The sequence below is a fragment of the Enhydra lutris genome, unplaced genomic scaffold (genome assembly GCF_002288905.1).
Source record: "Enhydra lutris kenyoni isolate GAN:26980312 unplaced genomic scaffold, ASM228890v2 scaffoldscaffold26, whole genome shotgun sequence".
Classification (NCBI taxonomy): Eukaryota; Metazoa; Chordata; class Mammalia; order Carnivora; family Mustelidae; genus Enhydra; species Enhydra lutris.
The window spans coordinates 23,200,507-23,215,588 of record NW_019154110.1 but is presented as its reverse complement, the minus strand read 5'-3'; the positions used below and the strand labels follow the sequence as shown (position 1 = coordinate 23,215,588).

The 15,082-nt window shown below is 39.5% G+C and overlaps 1 protein-coding gene across 1 annotated transcript in view; it reads right to left on the bottom strand.

Moving 5' to 3' along the window:
- LOC111151823 (src kinase associated phosphoprotein 1) overlaps nt 1-15,082 on the bottom strand; it is a 278,085-nt gene that overhangs the window by 121,305 nt on the left and 141,698 nt on the right. The window lies entirely within an intron of this gene.

Here is a 15,082-nt window from a genome sequence, read left to right as displayed (position 1 = left end):
GGATGCCTCTACAATATCTAGGATCTTCTTTAGATAAAATTTCAACTTCTGAATTATGGTCACTAAGAAGCCTTCCCTATGATAGAATGAAATTAAGCCATGAAGTAGGTATATGCGTTATTAGGCCTTAGAGAGAAAAAACAAAATTAGATACTCCTCAACATACAGGATTTAACCTAAACAATACCTCAAATTTTACTTCGTTTTCACAATGAGAAAATAAAGTTGAGCATAAGGAACAGTAGTTGGAGAGTTCTCCCAAAATCAATTTTAATTAAACACACACACTTTAATGTTGAACATCCTCATCTAATCAACGATTTTGGCTCTCAGGGGTCATGATCAGCATTTACACTTAGAATTACCACTTGGTACTAATAGGCACTCTGTATATAAGGCATTAAGGTTTACACCCAAATTATTGCCCTATATTAACATTAATAACTTATAAAATGATAATTTTCTAAACCTCCTTATTTTTCTAAAGAGGGGTTATGAACACTGGTTTAGCTTCATTTGCTATTATGAAAATGATCTGTAATTAATTCAGTATCAATTAATTTAATGCTAGATTGCTTACAAAATTATTTGCTGTATCTCTATCCTTTCTCCATTTGGCCTTAGGTACTGAGCCAGGGGAGAAGTTTAGGAACTCCCTTAGGAAGGGTAATTATAGAACCAAAGGCAGGGATGACTGGCAAAGTTGATATCAACAGATAAACAGAGGGAATGGGAGAATGGTAAGATGCATCATTTCCTGAGTGGTTACATAGAAGCTCTTTAGAGCTGCCATTATTACTACCTCATGTACGTATTATTATGCCCAATTTATAGATAAGAAAGTTTAAGATCAGAGAATTTAAATGACTTTCCTGAGATCATACAGGTAGTTAATGTAATAATCATTCAGGGTTTGGAAGAGTTTACAAAATGAACCTCGTAAAATCCTTGAAAAACAGACATTACTCTATAGAGTTTCAAAAAAGAAAACTTGAAGAAATCTCCAACCTAATATAATAAGTCAATTTTAAAAACGGGAAGACGATGCAAAGTACATCAGGCCTGGGTAACCTAACAATCAGGAGCTAACACTCAGAGCAGCAGACAGAGATAACAGGATTATAAAGGACTAATTTAAAAAGCAACAAAACCTGTACTACATATGGTACTTGAGAGTGGCACAGTTCTCCAATACAGGCACTTTACGAGAACACAGGCAATCCCTGAACTTACAAACTCCTGAGTTACCATGGATAACGTGTATCCACTGCTGTTGCCGACAGGGAAATGCTGCTAAGACTGAAAATAATTTGTACAAAGTGGAGAGAGTCAAGTCAAGTTTTACATTTAAAGCTATACCAACTAAAATCACAGTAAGATTTTTATGGCACTTGATAAAAACGATTCTAAAGTTTATAGGAAAAATGAAAAGAGGAAAATGGCATTTTGAAATTTTGAAAAAGAAATGTAATGACTGACATTAACAATTATTAAAACACTAAAGAGCTACAACACATCCTAGTACTGGTGCAAAAAAATATTCAGATCAATTTAACAGAATAAAGAGCTCCTTTTATATGTAATAAGCTAATATATGAGAAATAAGATACACAGGTAAAAGAGGGTGATTCAATAAATAATTCTGATTAAGGTAGCAATTTGGAAAGAAATAAATTCAGATGCTCATCTCGCACTAGATGTCAAAATAAATTCCACCTGAATTAAATATAAATATAGAAGTCGAATTACAGAAAACCAGAAGAAAGGTGAAAGTTTAACAAATCTCTGGAGAAAAAAAAGACATTTTAAGTTGGAAGTGGTAAAATAAGTAAATAAATATGATTAGGTTAATAAACAAAAACAACAAAAACCATTCCTGTGTGTCACAAGTATCAATTTATGCAACAGAATGTGGCATAAATGGGAAGAGCTTTGGGACGCTGACCCTGAGGAATATACATTCCCAGGAAGAGTTCATCCACTATGTGGTCATATTCTTGCCCAAAATTACCTTAACCCACACTGTCCAAATTACTGTGCTTCATTGTTCCTCCACCTTGAATACCATCATTTGGAGAGTCACTCATATTTTGACAATAAATATGTTTTGAAGGATAATGGAGATACTAATAATTCACAAATTGACACATAACTAATTTAATCAGCTCAGCTCCTACCTCCATCTGAGAGAAGCCTAAGATGAAGAGAATTTTGACTGGTGGGAAGGAAAGGTAAGTAATTTGGGAGTTTTAAATACTTTGTATTACTAAAAGAGTGAAAATAACTTTATTGTATTTTCTTAATCTTAAAAAATAGAAACCTACATGTAACAAAAATTTAAACACAGAAAATACAAACAAATAAAAATCACCAAAATATTTCAACATTTGTGACTTTTTCAGATATCTCCTTTGCATACATGCATGTGCTTGCCTGTACACACCTAATTTTAGCAAAATCCAGTAGTTTTTTACATGACTTTTTTAACAATGTTTTTTTCTTTTTTTAAAGATTTTATTTATTTATTTGACAGAGAGAGCTCACAAGTAGACAGAGAGGCAGGCAGAGATGGTAGGGAAGCAGGCTCCCCACTGAGCAGAGAGCCCGATGTGGGGCTCAATCCCAGGACCCTGGGATCATGACCTGAGCCGAAGGCGGAGGCTTTAACCCATTGAGCCACCCAGGGGCCCCTAACAATGCTTTTTACCTTCTAAAATGTCGTGACTAATTTTCTAAAATAAGTAGGTTGTTAGTATTATGTTTAATGATTACATACCATCCATGCTCTGGATACATCATAATTTTTTAGCAGATCTCCCACTGATGGACACCTAGGTTGGTATCCAGGTTTTTACCATAGTGATCAAGACATCCAGGATCAAGGATAGCAGGTTTGCTCAGTTTGGGTTGGTACTTAGTAGTAAAGAGAGCAGTTCAGGACTTGGTGATCCCAAACTGCGCTCCTTCAATCCAGCCAGCTTATTTGGAAAGGCGCTCCCTCGTTGTTTCTGCCTCACTTTAGAACTAGTTCACTCTCCTGCCTACTCAGCCTAGACTCCAGGGTCAACCTCATTTTGCCTCCTAGAGAGCTATCACACTCATTGCGCCATTCCCAACCTCTTGGATCAATCTGAACATTTGCTTTTCCATCCCTCCTGGGCCACTGAGCACACCAGAAAGAAACAGCATACTTAAATGACTGACATCTTGATTTATGATTTCAACCCACGTTCTTTGTGTTCTTTGGGAATCCTTTATTTCAATTTTGCTAGGTTCCATGTTTTGTTTCCTGAGGGCGCTGCCCCAGACTTTCAACGTTCTTTAGCTTCAACGCTTTTTCCACTTCTGTATGATCTCTGTGAGTACTTCTTCTTAGTATGTATAACTGTCACCTGTGGCTTTTTAATAATGCACATTCAGGGGTCCTGCACCTCTAATATTCTGATTCACTAGGTCTAGTGTAGGCCTGGGGAATCCATGCTTAAGAAGAACCCAGGTGATTTAAATCTTCATCTTACCTCTTCCAGTCCTGACTTCCAAGAGGAAGAGGCTCTATCCCCTTCCAAGGCCAACCATTCCACCTCGCCTCAATTTCCATTGTCTCTTCTCTTCTCCAAGATAATGGTTCATCATCTGTCCCTCTGCTATGTACCATTTTCAATCCAGCTCTTCTGCTAGAAAAGGCTCAGTTTTCCACTACAGAAAAAGGCTTCTTTTAACCCTAAATCCCTTGCTGTTGCTTCCCCCTTCAGCATTCCACTGGACTTCCACTTCAAACAGTCTCTGCTGCTGCTTCCACTTGTCACCTCCCATTACGGTGTAAGCCGGAGCAACAGGAGTTTGAACTGCGTGGGTCCACTTAACATATGGATTTTTTTCAATACATGTAGTACTGTAAATGTATTTTCTTCTCTCCAGCTTACTTTATTGTAAGAATAAAGTATATAACATATATATAAAATACGTTAATTGATTTTTTCTATTATTGGTAAGGTTTCCATTCAACAATTAGCTGTTAGTAAAGTTCTGGGGGACTCAAGTTATATGTGAATTTTTACTGTGTTGAAGTCAGTACCCCTAATCCTTGCATTGTTCAACTATCAATTATATTTCCTTAACCATAGGGTTTTGGCTCCCACCTGGAAAGCTACTCTAAATCTACTCTTTCAAAGTACCCAGTGACCCACTAATTGCCAATCCCAATGACTTCTCAGTGTTTATCCTATCTGATCTCACTGCCCCTCTTGGAGCTTATTTTCTCCCTGGTTCTCCTCCTATATCTTTGAGATATCCTTTTAGGCTTTGTATGCTGGTATCTCCCAGGATATTATCTCCAGTCCTCTTGTTTTCTTCCTTTATATTCTCTCTCTGATCTATTTCTTGGGCTTTAACTCTCAGCTTTGCTATAAGGAATCTTAAACCTGTATCCATCTCTGAAAAGCCCTTATTTAAAGCTCTAAACCTATAGTTCCAAGCTCCAGGTGTGTAACTCCTTGAACTTAAATGATGAGTCTAGTTTTGGATGTTATTTGCTTAAGAGTTCCTTCTGCATGGCAGAAGCTGACTCAAGGTCAGAATTGGGGGCGGGGGAGCTCCTGAGGGCCAGGGGATAGGAACCACAACAAAAATTAGGCAGTGCACCAACTACAGTTGTTGCTCCTGCTATGACTATAACTGCCAGATGTCTTCACATCTTTGTATCAGATGGTCAAGATGAAAAGTCTTCAAAGAGGGAGTGTCATTTTGCTTAAGCCTGAATTATGTAGCCGGACCCTGGCAGGACCAGATTTGGTTGAGGAAGGATCTGGTCGTGGAAGAGAACCACTAGCTCTTAACTAATACCACTCATAATAGGAGACAACACAGAAAGCAATCAGAGAGTCTATAGGAAGGGAGAAGTGTGGACGACAGATGGCCAAATAATGAAATACACCCACCATAAAATACTACATAGCTTATTGGTCCCTAATGTCTTACAAAATAAAGTCTAAACTATCAGTAGGAGGTGATGGGGATGGATCTACAGAAGAAGACTGTCCATTTTCTTCACAACTAACCCCAACCTACTCCAGACATTCTCCTTTCACATTCTGTAACATAGCAAGTATTTTCACACAACTTGCCTTTGTTTCCTGATATTTTTCTCTTCCTAAAGTATCCCCACTTTCCTTCATTTGGTTGAGTTTTACTCATCCTTCCAGATTCAGCTAAATGTCACCTCCTCTATGAAGTCTTCTCTGATTCCTCTGGGCAGAATTAACTTATTTGTTCCCCCTCTGCTTAGCACTTTGCTGAAAACACTCATATATCTCAATGATTAGGGTTAGCGGCACACATCTGTTTTCCATGGGATTATTAGTTCCTTGAAGGCAGGGACTGGGTCTTATTCATCTTTATATCTTCAGTGTCTACATCAGTAAGCACATTTTAAGGGAGAATTAGGAAACAGAAGAGGTGATGTTGCTATAATGAGCTAAGGTCTCTTAGCTTATGGTTTACATTTTTCAGCTTAATTTCTTTTGCCCCATACACTGTACTTGCCTTATCATTTCAAATGAAACAGTCTGTAGAGTTCTAGGTCAACTTCACTCTGGGTCAGGTAACTTTTCTTGTTTCTTATTCTTTAGCTGAAGGAAGGGGAGAGTAATGTTCCCATTGTTCTTCACAACTGAGGTGTCATCAGTACTTTCAGACATCTAACAAGCAATTCAATTTTGCTTAATTGATAAATGTTTCTTTCAGAAGTACAGACTGAGCTACTTAGATGCATTTCTCTGTATCTTAGACACTGGGCTTAAAAGTAAAAACACTAAAATATCTTAGGCAATAAGTGTGTTGAGATCTTTATGTGACAGATTTTACACAGAGGCTATTATATCTAACAATGGAAATAAATGTCTAGTTATGGGTCAGTTTCCTTATGGTAAAAATGCTTCTGTGAGATGTCTGCAAAATAATATGGTCGCTAAGCATCACAGGTATAAAGGGAAATTTAAATTTCTCATTTAAGAATATTTCTTTTGCATTATGAAAATTATCTTAATTGAATACATTTCTTCAAAAATTAATTAAGAGAATGCTTTTGATTACCCAAAAGTTTGGAGAATAAAATACAATCAGAAGACCAAATTTTAGAGGAAACTGTTACTTAGTTAACATTTATCAAATGGACATTCAGTAGCAGCTGAATATTAACACTGCATTTCTAGAAAACTAGTATTTCATACCTAATCTGTGCTTTCGGCAGCCCACAAAACCTTAAGATGACAGACCTTCTGTCATTTGTGGAGAGTGTAATTCCTCTGTACTAAAATTAATTATTAAAGAAGGTGGGATTTACGTGATGAGTATATGGAATATTCCTGTTAAGAAGCTGTTTAAAAAGACTCAAAATCTGAAGATGTCAAATTAATTTCTTTTTTGGTTGATTTTGACCATATTCTACAATCCATGGTTTTTTCAATTTCTAGATCCCGAGATATGTTTCAAGGGAAGGGAAATTTGGGGATATTGGATTGGCCACTTAAACAAGTAGAAAGATTTTGACAAAAGTTGATAGAAAAGTACTCAATGAATAAAAAAGGGGATGTTTCCTCAGCTCTATTTATTCTAAGAGAAATTAATAGCTGGTGGTGATTACATATGTATCCTCAGTGATGTGGGAAACTAGCCAGCACACACTCTAAAAGAGTTTATTCCTAAAATAGTTTCTGGCATGAAGAATCTGAACTTAAAACTAGACACACATACATGCACACATTATTCTTATCCTTCCAGGTGTAATACAATCACTGTCACTGCAAAGCTAATCACTCTCTTGTCTCAGTTCCCATGTTATATTTTATTGTTTTTTTTTAAAAGATTTTATTTATTTATCTAAGAGAGAGAGAGAGAGAGAGTGAGAGAAAGAGCACAGGAGTGGGGTGAAGGGCAGAGGAGAAGCAGGCTCCCCACTGATCGGGGAGCCTGATATGGGACTCGATCCCCAGGACCCTGAGATCATGACCTGAGCTGAAGGCAGATGCCTAACCAACTGAGGCACCTAGGTGCCCCTACATTTTACTGTTTTTAATCATTTTCTTGTATCTCTAATCCCCATTAGGCCCTGAGCTCATCTTGGGCAGGGAGCAGACCATATTCATTTTGTATTGTCAGCACTTGCACTGTCCCTGACGCATAAAAGATGCTCAGTAAACATTAGATGAGTAAATAAATGAAAAAATAAATTACACGTACAAATCCCAGTACAACCATAGCCATTAAGAGTGACTAGAAGAGCGACATGAGAAAAGAATGAAATCATGTGAAGTCTTGGATGTGTTAAGGACATTGAATCCAATTCTAAGGAGAATAGGAACCTCTGAATAATGAGTTCAAAGGGAGCCAAGAGTGAATTTGTTGAGTCCAGATGAGAAATAGTAAAGGTTTGGGCTAGGGCAGAGATGGCGAGATTGGAGAGTGATGGATGCATCACAGAAACATCTAGGAGGCAGACTTGGTAAGTTTGGTGAGAGCTGGATGTTGGGGATGGGGTGAACAAAAGAGTGAGTCAAACATGACTGCACCATTTACCAAAAGAAAGTCAAAGAGATACAAGTTTGAGGGGGGACAAAATTTCAGGCATGTTGAATCTGGGGTGCTGGCAAGATATCCATGCAACACTATGAAGGAGGGACTATTCCTATCTCCTCCCCTAACACATAAGGCAACTGAGGCTGAGGAATTTACATAACTTGCCAACTGGCAGAGCCAGGAGGCAGCCCCAGACCTGCCTCCAAAACTCATGCTGTTAAGTCCCATGCCAAACAGCACAGTGATCCTTTGTTTAAAGAGAGCACCAAGACACAGCAGGCAGAGTTGCCCTGTTGACTTTCTTCCTCCTGAGGCCTAATGTGTCTCAGCTAAAGAAAAACGCTGGAGGGCAGGGCCACTGAACAGCTTCCCAAGCTAGACGATGGCATTCTAAAAGCCCTGTTTCCCACACATCTCTGCCTAAACAGATGGCAGTGAAGCCATAGGCCACTAGAGAAAGACATGGAATAGAAAAAAAATGGTGGATCCTCAGGGCACTGGTAGAAGTGCAAAGGTCTTGTTCAGGTGAAAGAAAATGTGTAATAAAATTCACCGGTTCAGCTGAACAGGTAATTACAGAGTTAATAAAACAAGAATTCCTGACACAATAGATTCTAACACTGCCATGGGTGTCATAGTCACTAAGTGACTTTTTAGTTTGCTGATCATTGATCCACTAGACACTAACAGCTCCGATCGGATCAATACGAGATAACATATGAGGACTTTTGCATGTTAAAAATCTACTGGAAATTTTACATGAAAGAGTTCATTATCTGGGTAATGTGACCTGTGTCCAAATGATACATGTAGACCATTTGTCATGTTTTTTAATGGCAAAAAATGAATTTTTTTCTAAAAGCTTAATTATGTGAGAAATTCCACTGCCGAGAAATTGGAACCACGTGGGTGTCATGAATGTGTAAACATGTTAATTTGAGAGCTGTGATACCTAAAGAGGTACATTTACTTTCACTTTCTCAGCTTCCCTCTCCCCACCAGGGTCACCTCACCCCCTCCTCTCCTTCTGAGGGCCAGCTAACACTCTGTTCTTCAGTTTTCCTCTCTCTGTAGCCTGAGAGAGCCCCCACTTTCCCCGAATCTCTCTCTCCTGCGCTTACAGTTCCTTCTAGGAGTTGGTCATCCACTGCCAGCCTTTAACTCAGGATCCCTTCTGCTGTCTTTATCACCCTGGAACCCTGTTGTTATGCATAGTTTTACCGGAAGAAAGTAGATACGAGAATATACATGTGACAGAGAACTCACACATCCCTCGGTTCTAGAAAGACACAACTTAAAGCAGTAATGATAGGCTTGTTCATGGAAGCCAGACAAATAAAAAAGGGTTCTAGTAAGTGCATTTTATATATTTGGTTCTGAGTATTTTACTGAGACATAATTTACATAAAATACAATTCTTTGTAGGAATACAGTTGGATGAATTTTAACAACTTATATACAGCCGTACAATCATTTTAGTAAATCACGATATAGAATATTTCCATCACTCCAAGAAGTTGCCTTATGCCTCTCTGCAGTCAATACAACCATCAATCTATTTTCTATCTATAGATTTGACTTTTTAGCAATGTTCTATAGATGAAATCATATGATATTTAATCTTTTATGTCTGACTTCCTTCAATTAGCATAAAACCTTTGAGGTCCGTCCATGTTACATGTATCAGCATTTTATTGCTTTTTATTGCTGAATAGTACTTCATTTATTATATGGATATACTAAACTTTATGTGTTCCCCAGTTGATGGGTGCTCGAGCTGTTTTCAGTTTTGGACAATTGTGAGTAAAGCTGTGATAAATACTCGGGACAGAATCTGTGTTCAGACCCAGGCAGTTCAGTTCCACAGCCATGTACTGAAGCACTCCACTCCACTGACAGCCCACCAGGAGCCACAAAGCTCTTTGCCATCATCACAGCCCCTCTTTTCTCATGTTCTCGCTGCTCCTGGAGCTCTCCAAGTAGCAGCTGCCTGGTCCCATATCTGGTCCCATATCCAGCACAACACAGGCAAGTGGGCAAAAGCAACATGCCTTCAAATTGTGTTTTAAAGAAAGCCATTGTATTCGCAGACTAATTGAGGAAATTTATTTGTAAAGAAATCCTCTAATTTAGGTATTGTTAAAGGGAGGGTTTAGGGGACGCCTGGGTGGCTCAGTTGGTTAAGCAGCTGCCTTCGGCTCAGGTCATGATCCCAGCGTCCTGGGATCGAGTCCCACATCGGGCTCCTTGCTCGTCAGGGAACCTGCTTCTCCCTCTGCCTCTGCCTGCCATTCTGTCTGCCTGTGCTCGCTCTCTCCCTCTCTCTGACAAATAAATAAATAAAATCTTTAAAAAAAAAAAAAAGGGAGGGTTTAGAAAGTAAGAAAGTAACGCTGTGGTCACCATCTGGTAGTCTGTGGCTTAAGTTCTAACATGGCCCTTAAAACTTCTCTTACCCAGAAGGGTTGACCTAGCATAATTAATTATCTTTGGAATAGCATACATTTATTATAAAAAGAATGGAAAAATATTTGGCGGTTGTGTGACTTTAAACTCGTTTAGAAAAACAAAAATAAAAAATAGACTTACAAGAGACACGTTACTATCTAACAAGCCACAGACAGGGAAGACAACTTAAAATTTTTTTTTCTAGTTTACTGTGGGCGTATATCTTCAGTACTATAACAGTAAAGAAAAGCTGAAAAATAACAGCTAAAAATAACTAAGAATATATATTCTAGAATAAAAAAATACAATCAAGCATATACTTGACTCTTTCTGTACAAAAGGATAAGATTGGCAAAGAAAACTGAAATCCAAAGATAATACAAGTTTTGGAGTGCCTGGCTGGCTCAATTATAAGAGTGTGTGACTCTTGAGGTCAGAGTCATGAGTTGGAGCCCCACATTGGGCGTACGAATTACTTAAACAAACAAACTGAAAAAAAGCAACAACAAAGATAATATAAGTTTGTCTCATTTAGAGACAATATCATTTAGAAAAAATTTTTTAAAAGATTTTATTTATTTATTTGACAGCGAGATCACAAGTAGGCAGAGAGGCAGGCAGAGAGAGAGGGGGAAGCAGGCTCCTTGCTGAGCAGAGCCCAATGCAGGACTTGATCCCAGGACCCCGAAATCATGACCTGAGGTGAAGGCAGAGGCTTAACCCACTGAACCACCCAGGTGCCCCTAGAAAATTCTTAATGTTTGGGCACCTGGGTGGCTCATTCAGTTGAGCTGCTGACTCTTGGTTTTGGCTTAGTTCGTGGCCTTGTGAGATCCAGCCCTGACTCAGGCTCCATGCACTCAAAGCAGAGTCTGCTTGAGACTCTCTTCCTCTTCCCCCAGCCCCCTGCAACCCCTCCCCACCTCACTCTTTTTTTTTTTTTCTTTTTCTCTCTCAGACAAATAAATCTCTTGGTGCTCCTGGGTGGGTTAATCAGTTAAGTGTCCAACTCTTGATTTCACCTCAGATCATGATCTCAGGGATCTGGGATGAATTCCTGCAACAGGCTCTGCACTCAGCACGGAGTCTGCTCGAGATTCTCTTCCTCTCCCTCTGCCCCTCCCCTTGCTTGTGCTCTCTCTGTCTCCCTAAAAATAAAATAAATCTTTAAACAAAATAAATCTTTTAAAATAGGAAAATTCTTGGGGTGCCTGGGTGGCTCAGTGGGTTAAAGCCTCAGCTTTCAGCTCAGGGTCCTGGGATCGAGCCCCGAGTCGGGTTCTCTGCTCAGCAGGGAGCCTGCTTCTTCCTCTCTCTCTGCCTGCTTCTCTGCCTGCTTGTGATCTCTGTCAAATAAATAAATAAAATCTTTAAAAAAAAATAGGAAAATTCTTATGTTTGCCCAAATTTGAACTGTGTAATTGTTCCTATGTCTTTCTTTTTTAGTAGATTAAAAAATTACTTTTTTTTTTTTTAGAGAGAGAGAGAGCAAGCGAGCATGTGAGGTGGGGCGGGCAGAGGGAGAGGGAGAGAATCTCAAGCAGACTCTGCACTGAAGGTGGAGCCCCACACAGAGCTGATCCCACGACCCTGAGATCATGACTGAAGCTGAAATCAGGAGTCAGGAGCTTAACTGATGGAGCCACCGAGGCACCTCAGATTAAAAAATTTTATAAAGGGGCACCTGGGTGGCTCAGTGGGTTAAGCCTCTGCCTTTGGCTCAGGTCATGATCTCAGGATCCTGGGATCAAGTCCCGCATCGGGCTCCCTGCTCAGCAGGGAGCCTGCTTCCCCCTCTCCCTCTGCTGCTCCCCCCACTTGTGCTCTCTCTCCTCTCACTCTCTTTCAAATAAATAAATTCTTAAAAAAAAATTTTATAAAAATTTCAAACAGGTACAAACATAGAGTATATAATAAACATACTGTACTTATCACCAGCTTCAACAGTTACCAATTCATGTCCAATCCTGTGTCTTCTATCTCCCATTCATTCCTCACCCCTGCACAAATTAATGCCTTTAAAAAAATACTTTCAAACTTTGAAATAATTTTAAGATTTTCAGAAAAGTTGCTAAAATAGTAGATTCCCCATACAACCTTCATCAGCGACCCCCAATGGTAACATTTTGCAAAACCACAGCATAACTGCTTAACCGCCAAAACCAAGAAACTGCTCTTATTTTTCTGTAAGAAAAACAGCACAATTTTTGTGCTCCTCTGCTGAATGCAGATCCACCCATTTGAGGGAACAATAACTATAAAACACTGTCCAACCTTAGCAGTTTTGCAATTTCTTATAATTATTTTCTTAATTTAGATAAGAGAGAGCAAGTATTTTAAGATCTCTGAAATAGCCATAAACTAATGAAATTTTTACTTAATAAGATGTTTGGGAAAGTCAAGCTCCTATTTTAGAGACAGAATATGATCTAATAATTATCCAAACACAGAAATACCATAAAATTTTGGCTCAGACACACTGGATGTTTCTAAAATATAGATAATGAATGTCAAGAGATTCCTGCTCTGAGTCCCCCCATTAGGATGTTCAAGAGTAAATGAGTTTCTCCCTGCCACTCAGAATTCCATATTACTAATTATGAAATATAATGAGTTATCTAAGCCATCAAGTATTTGGGATCCTGGGTCTGAGAACCTTGGGGTGCAAGCCTTCCTTGGCTCCCCGAGGCAGGGTGACTGGGACTGTCCTTAATGTAGCTCTTTGAAAGCTGGCAGGGTTGGGATGCTGCTCCTATCCATCTCTCCAGTAAATACATGAACTATATCAAGAAACACAGCCCAGGCCATTTGGGAGCTCAGACTTTTGTCGAGGTCATCAAAATACTCCCATTATCTTTAGCAACTTGAGAAAAACTCCAAAGCAGCATTAACAGTGGTGAAAAATAAAAGTTTAGAGTTTTTAGACAAAATATGTAACTGATATGATAAGGGAATACAGACAAGCTGTGATGATGGTGGACTGGGAGAGAGAACTGGAGAAAATATTCCAAGAGAAGAGCTGCTTAAAATTCTATCTCAAGTTTAAGTGCAGGATCGAGGCAATGTAAGTGAGTGGTTAAAGCCAAATTAGTTCTAGAGTCAGACTGCTTGGATTCAAATAACAGTTCAATTCCCTCTTGCTCTGTGGCCTGGAACAAGTTTTGGTTTTCTTTTTTTTATTTTTGTTTTTGTTTTTTTGGTTTTAAGATTTTATTTATTCATTTGAGAGAGACAGAGTGAGCACAGGCAGAGGGAGAGGGAAAAGAAGACTCCCTGTTGAGCTGGGAGCCTGACATGGGGCTCCATCCCAGGACTTAGAGATCCTGACCTGAGGCACCCAGGTGCCCCCTGAGACAAGTTCTTTAACCCTTTCAAACCCAGTTTGACTCCAGGAGCTTATACTATCCTCTGCTATCTACAGACACGGCAAGGTTGGGAGAATGAAAACCACACAGAGGAGATCGACTGTTTGTTGATTTGGGGGAGCAGTGATATTTCACCTTCGCTGAAATCTGAGACAGGCAGGGGTGGGGTCTCATTGGTTCCTTCGCAGTTGTAGGTGAGGGCTGTTTACAAGCTGCTGCTCCCTTCCATTTCCCTCAGGGTGGAGAAGTACCTTAGGTATCAGGACAATGTGCTCTCAGTCGGCCTAATTGGCCCTCTGTCTGGGCTTCTTGTACCTAGCTAGTTGCCCATGGGCTGGAACTCCAGCCAGGACAGAAAGGGACTATGGCCATCTTCCTCCCCTGAGACCAGACTCCACTTCCCTTCACATGGAACTCCCTGGAGAAGGCCCCTGGTTCTTACCTGTAATTCTTTAAACACTTAGTCAGTTTTGATGTCATTCTCTGCCTTATACTCTTACCTGGAATGCCTTGGGTGTAACTTTGTAGTTGTTTGCCCAGCTTAAAGTCAGTTCCTTTTAAAACCAGCTGCTCCCTCCCTTTCAGCATCCCTAAATCTTCCTCTCCCCCTGCCTTCCTGTTTCTCCTTAGCTAAATCCCACAGAGCCCCTTCTCCCAGTGGGAGCTACCAACCTGTTGACTGATTAACCCAACACCCCTGATGGCAAACAATTGTAGTTGTTCTGATTTTAATGAGGTGATCCTTTATGATAATTTTTTTGAAAGTAGGTCATGAATAGAACTGCTAGTGAAGATAAAGAATAATTTGTGGAGATCAGTTTCTTTTAAGACATTCTAGATCAAATAGAAACTTTAAGATGAATTTGAAACAGTGAAACAGGCTACTCATGGATAGCTGATAGAACATGCAGGAAACATTGTTTGCCATTTCAGCAAAGGTTAGTTACGAAATGGAATTCCTTTCCTTGTACTCAGAGACACCCCAGCCTATGGCAGCTCTGCCAATTCTGCAGGGGGTCATCTGTGAAGGAAGCTCGGATATGAGTACATAGGTGATGTCTATGTTCAGATGTATTCTATCACCACGTTCAAGAATAGCTTCTGAGAAATTGCCTCTAAATAGCACAATTGGTACACTGTGGGGGAAAAATTGATTTCATTTGTTATGTCTCTTTCCTATAAGTAACTCAGGGGCTCAGATATTCTGTGACAGTTTCCTTCTCTCCTTATACTAGAGTCAAGCAGGTTATATTTTAGCAGTTCTAGAAGTGTGGAAATCTTAAAGAAAATTTGATTTTAGCCAAGTCTGGGAGGACCTGGCTTTTATGGGCTGCCAAAAAATTTGGCACAGACATACATGATAAGACTGAAAGCATTTGGGTTTTATTCACAATTCAACAGAATTCTCCCATAGTAGTCATTAAACTCCAATCAGGTTACCAGATCAGTAGTTTTCAGCATCGGATGCCAGGCAGTACAAACTGAAATTCTTAGTTGCTTGAGATTTATGGAAGTCATATTGAAAGACATGGAGATATGGATTAGCCTACAAAGCAATTAAATGGAGAGATCTCTCACAGTAAGCCTGAGGCCTCTTGTGACACAGAGAGAGGGTCATTTTTTATGCTTTTGGTATATTCACTGTCTGAGCTATCCAAATCTTCACAGCTGTCTTTAAATATTCTTCTGGCTTTTTG